This window comes from Nelumbo lutea, chromosome 8 (genome assembly GCF_056320005.1).
Source record: "Nelumbo lutea isolate HS-2025 chromosome 8, American lotus-T2T, whole genome shotgun sequence".
In the NCBI taxonomy this organism is placed as follows: domain Eukaryota; kingdom Viridiplantae; phylum Streptophyta; class Magnoliopsida; order Proteales; family Nelumbonaceae; genus Nelumbo; species Nelumbo lutea.
The window spans coordinates 44,191,946-44,197,169 of record NC_142691.1 but is presented as its reverse complement, the minus strand read 5'-3'; positions in this window follow the sequence as shown (position 1 = coordinate 44,197,169).

The window sequence follows — 5,224 nt, the reverse complement described above, 5'->3', positions numbered from 1 at the left end:
TCTAAGGGCATACAAAACTGTCTAACAATTTTTACTTTGAATTTTAGGCTCAATAGATTCTATAGCTCACGTGCTTTTTAGGCCATTTCATGTACCCTTAAATCATTTGGAATTAAACTTCCTATAGGCTTTAATTTTGTCTTATTTGCTCTTAGCTGGTCTAATTGAAGTTATTGATGTCCCAGGTTGCATGCAATTGATGCAAAACAATGTTAGAATTTATGTGTTTGTCCTTTAACAAAAACAGAGAAACGATGCTTCAGTCCTTGAATATAGCTCATATGTACCATGATCATCACTACAAGAAAAATGGCCAAAGGCGGCGGTTTAAAACTGGCGGTCTTTGTGACTGCCGCTATAGGTATTATCTTAGGCGGCAGTGTTTTAAAAAATGGCATGACGATTATTAATGTACATTCGACGGATTATTTTGTGAATCGGAATTAAACCGGTTTAACTTTATAATGGACCGGTGCGGAGAAACACAGGGAGGGAAAATTTTCTTTCTCTTGCGTGCAAATTCCCCCTTCCTATTTGACAAAAAAAAAATACTTCACGAGCAAGACAGCAGTTCTCTGATTTCCAGCAGAGAAATTTTGAAGAATAAGACAAGTTATTCTTCACAAGCAAGAAAGTTGGGAAGAAAATCTAGGATTGTGTGATTTTTTGGCTGTTCATTTGAGCAAGAGAAGAAAAGAGATGAGAAGAGAAGAGAACATTCGTTCGAGGTTGTGTTCGTTCGAGCAATAGAAGAGAAGAGAAGAGAAGAGAATGTTCGTTCGAGGTTATGTTCATTTGAGCAAGAGAAGAGAAGAGAGGAGTAAAGAAATTTAACTTCTCTATAGGCACTTCCGGAGAGTAGGAGCTAACATACATTGTACTTTGGTAGATTCAAGCAGGACCTCCACTGGATGAGATGTCTATAGCATGCATTTTGCACGACATGCTACATGCCATCGAAGACCTCCATAATGAAGGAAAGATTCACAAAGATATTAAAGGTCATACCTGTTGGATTTTAACCTCATAAGAGATTAAAATGGGTTTGATTGGTCAATTACATGAGAAAATGCACTTGCACACTTGATTGGAAAATCAGTTTTTTTTTCTCTTATAAAAACCTAGTTTTGAACTTGTCCCACATTGGAAAATCAGGCTCGCGATGGGCAGCCTTGGTTTTTGTGTGTTACTGACCATTGATCACCGTTGATGAGATCAACGGTCACGATTCGATCGGGTGTGATCAAGAGGCACAATTCAAAATTAATAGTCACTAACTGTTAACAACTTTTTAAACAGTCACAATGTTTGAAATTGTGACTGTTCAAGGTGCCTTCTCTAAACCAGCACCTACATTTTCTTCATACCTTTTCACAAATTATTTAAGGAGCATGAATCAGACTCCAAAACACACAATTTCGAAATTCACTCTCTCTCTCTCTCAGTCTGGTCTGCTACAGTCTCACAGAAGGTTTCTTTGAGACTCTTCAACATTGCTGGTTGTAGATTCTCACCCACTCTGTTGTATCCTGGGAACGAATTTGCCTGTAATCCAACAGCAAACTTAGTGAAACTGAATGGGGGAAAATAACGTTCTAAAGACAGTGTCTTCAGATGCACCTCAGAGCTTCTCCTCCAAAGTTACAGTGACCTCATCTTCCCAATAATACCAATTTCAAATTCTCTTCATCAAATTATTTTTTGATGTTCAGTAAAGTAGTATTTGTGATTCCTTATTCTGTTCTTGTTTTAGATTCAAACATGCAGTCTTATCTTCTTTTAACAATTTTCTTTAATGACACCCCTCCTACAATCATTTTGGCAGCTGCAAACATTTTATTGATTGAGAATGGAGATGTTAAGGTATGCCTTTTTGTCTAAAGAAAGCCAAAATCATTAATCTTGGCTGGCATGGAAAAATTATATGATGTTTATCATGGATGATCCTAGTTTTTTAATCTTATTTCTCAAGTGTGTAACAGGTTGCTGATTTTGGTGTTTCTGCCCAACTAACAAGGACAATCTCGAGAAGAAATGTCATGCTATTTCCATGCTTTGATAAATATAACACGATTGGAGTTTTCTAGCATTTCCTTTACTATTTTATGGATTATCTATTTTATATATGATAAGATGGGAATGTTTAATAATTTATGTGTAGCAGTCAACTCTTTGTACTAATAAATTTAAGATCTGGCAGACATTTGTAGGAACACCTTTCTGGATGGCTCCAGAAGTAATTCAAAATTCAGATGGATGCAATAAGAAGGTAAGTGTCAGAAGGGTTGTCTATTTTATTTGCTTCACTGAACCTTGGTCCACTTGTTTCATGCATTTGGATTCTACTTGATGCAGGCTGATATCTGATATTTGGGATAACTGCAATTGAAATGGCCAAAGGGGAACCTCCACTTGCATATCTCCACCCAGTGAGGGTTCTTTTCATCATTCCTCGAGAAAACCCCCTTCAGTTTTGTTTTCTTTGATGTATCAAATAGACTGCTGCTGTTGTTTAACTTTTGAAAATGAATCAATGAATCTGTTTTTTTCTTTTTTGAGTAGAGTTACTTTTTCCATATGGAAAAGTCATTTTTCATTGTTTTGAAGGGTGGTGATTTTGTTTGTGTTGTGCAGCTGGATGAACATTTTTCCCATCTTATGAAAGAATTTGTTTACCTGTGTTTGAAGAAGGTGCCTTCTGAGGTATCTAATTATACTTTTCAATATTTTTTTGTTATTTTGTTGAAAAGTTTTAGGTGCTGTGGGCATGGCTGTTTTGTACTTAGTACATATTTTTCTTGCTGCCACATGATGGATATGGAATTATGGATGTAAAACATATGGACTTTTCAATCATTTAATAGCAATTATATGCATGGGTAGTCCAAGCAATGTACTTTTTTTGGTCTGGACTCTGGGTTGACTTGGTATAATTTGGACACATATATTATGGTTGTGCCATGCATGTTGGGCACATATATTATGGTCTGGAACTCTGTATGTTACTGTAAATCTGTAATGGGTGTATTAAAGTCTTCCAGTCTTTTGGCCTAGTGGAACTACTCTATCAATAAGAAGCTCTATTTTTTATGGATAACATGCCTACGAAGTTTTTTTATGGATAATGAAACCTTGTTAAATGTTCATTCATTATTAAGGTGTAATCTAAAATTCTAATTTTATATCTTTTAATGTCTTCATTTCAGAGACCAAGTGTTAAGGATCTTCTAAAGCATCGTTTTATCAAGAATGCTAGAAAAAGCCCCAGGCTATTGGAAAGAATAAGGTGAATGAGTTCTTTTGCAATTAATGATTTCCATGTATTTTGCAATTAGTGAATGAGTTCTTTTGCAATTGACTTTTGCAATTAGTGATTTCCAACCTATCCACGGCTGCTCTTAAATATTTTTTGTTTTATGTTATTTTCTTCCAAGTCTTCTAGGTTTATAAATGTGGAGAAGCAAAATCCAGTTTCTCTACATGGTAGGCATGGCAATATGGAATGCCTGTTGTTATGTAATTTATGCACAGTTAATTCAGGCAAGTGTATCTTAGTCAAATGTGCATATAATGATGAGAAAAGTGTCGATCCCACAGAGACTAAATCACAGTACCAAATCAATTTTAAACTAACCTAAGTTGAACTCGTGAATCAATTGAATGAATAAAAACTAAAAGAATTAATACAAATTCAAGAACTTACTAAAAACTGAATTGATGGATGAATGCAACTAGGGTTTAGATTTCATTAAATCAAGGTTACATAATTACCTATTTAGTCTAACTCAATACCAAAATTAATACAAATAAAAAATTAAAGTTATTTGCATGTGATGGTGGATTTTCCTAAATTAATTAATAAACTTTCTTAAGTCATATTAATCCTTTATTAGTCCAATTCTACCATCAAAATTTTAAGTGGTTGTCAAAAGGAAAAATAAGAATTAATTTCTTTTGAAACATCTAATCGTAGAAAGGGATTTGACTCACTAAACTTCTTTGATTCCCAGACATGAGCTAATCATCTTTCGATATCATAGTCCATCATGCGATTTTTATTGCCTAGGGATCTAATTCATAACAATCCTTTGGTCAGTCATGCATGAATCATCAAATCATTAAAAAGTTGGACAATTCTTTTAAAGCATTAAGCATAGCAATAAAATTTCCTCATGCAAATAATAAAGGTCTTGAATTGAATTAAATAAATAACTATATAATCTTAATATCAAAATCCATCTAAACCCTAGCTAAGAGAATTTAGCTAGACATCATTAAATTCAACATACTCAAGAAAATTAAAGGGGAAACATAGCAAGAACACATAAAAGAATGAATAGAATAACAAAAAAACTTTAGCCTTCGAAGGTAAAAGACAAGTGCAGCAACTAAGCCTTTCTCCCTCTTAAATTAGGATTCTTCCTCTCCTTCTCTAGCATACTGAAATTGCTTCATCTTCTCTTCTGATGTGCTGAGAGACTGCTTCCTTTTCTCTTCTCTGTTAAATTCTCTCTAAGGATGTGCCCTCTTGCCTTGAGCCTATGGTCATTTTTATAGTGCAGCATCCTCTCAATTTCTTTTCAATGCAGACTCCTAATTCAACACAAATTAGGTATCTTAGTCTTTATCTCAGTTGAATTCCTATCTCTTCTACACTGCTAACTGTCAGACCCGAAACTTTTAGTTTGAATTGTACTTGGTTTGCGGCAGAATTAAGGTGAGTGATAAACATAAGAGTTGTAGCCCTATCTTTTAGTTTTAATTATCCGTTTGAGTCACCTCAATCCGAGTTGTAGGAAGAAAGTTATGCCCAAAATACTGGAATTATATCAAAACAGGAAATTTCCTGATTTTTGTGCATACATATCAAATCCGATTTCAATGGATTCTCTCCTTCATGGCTACATCATGGAGCATCATTGCTGCATGGTCCTTCCTCTATGATTATCTTGATCAATTAAATGGAACTCCTTAAAATTTCACAATTAAGCTCCAAATCACCTTACAAGACAATTTCATCATAATGAGTGCATTACCATACTAATTCCAAAAACATTATTACCAAAATCATCAAATTAGAGGTATGAAACTATGTACAAATATAGGTTTATCACCTGCTTTACTTCTTTGGCTCTCTTTCTTCGTAATAAAAGTTTCTATAAATATAATTAATACCCCCAACAAATTTTTTGATGATAATATACAACATCTACCTAGTTATTAA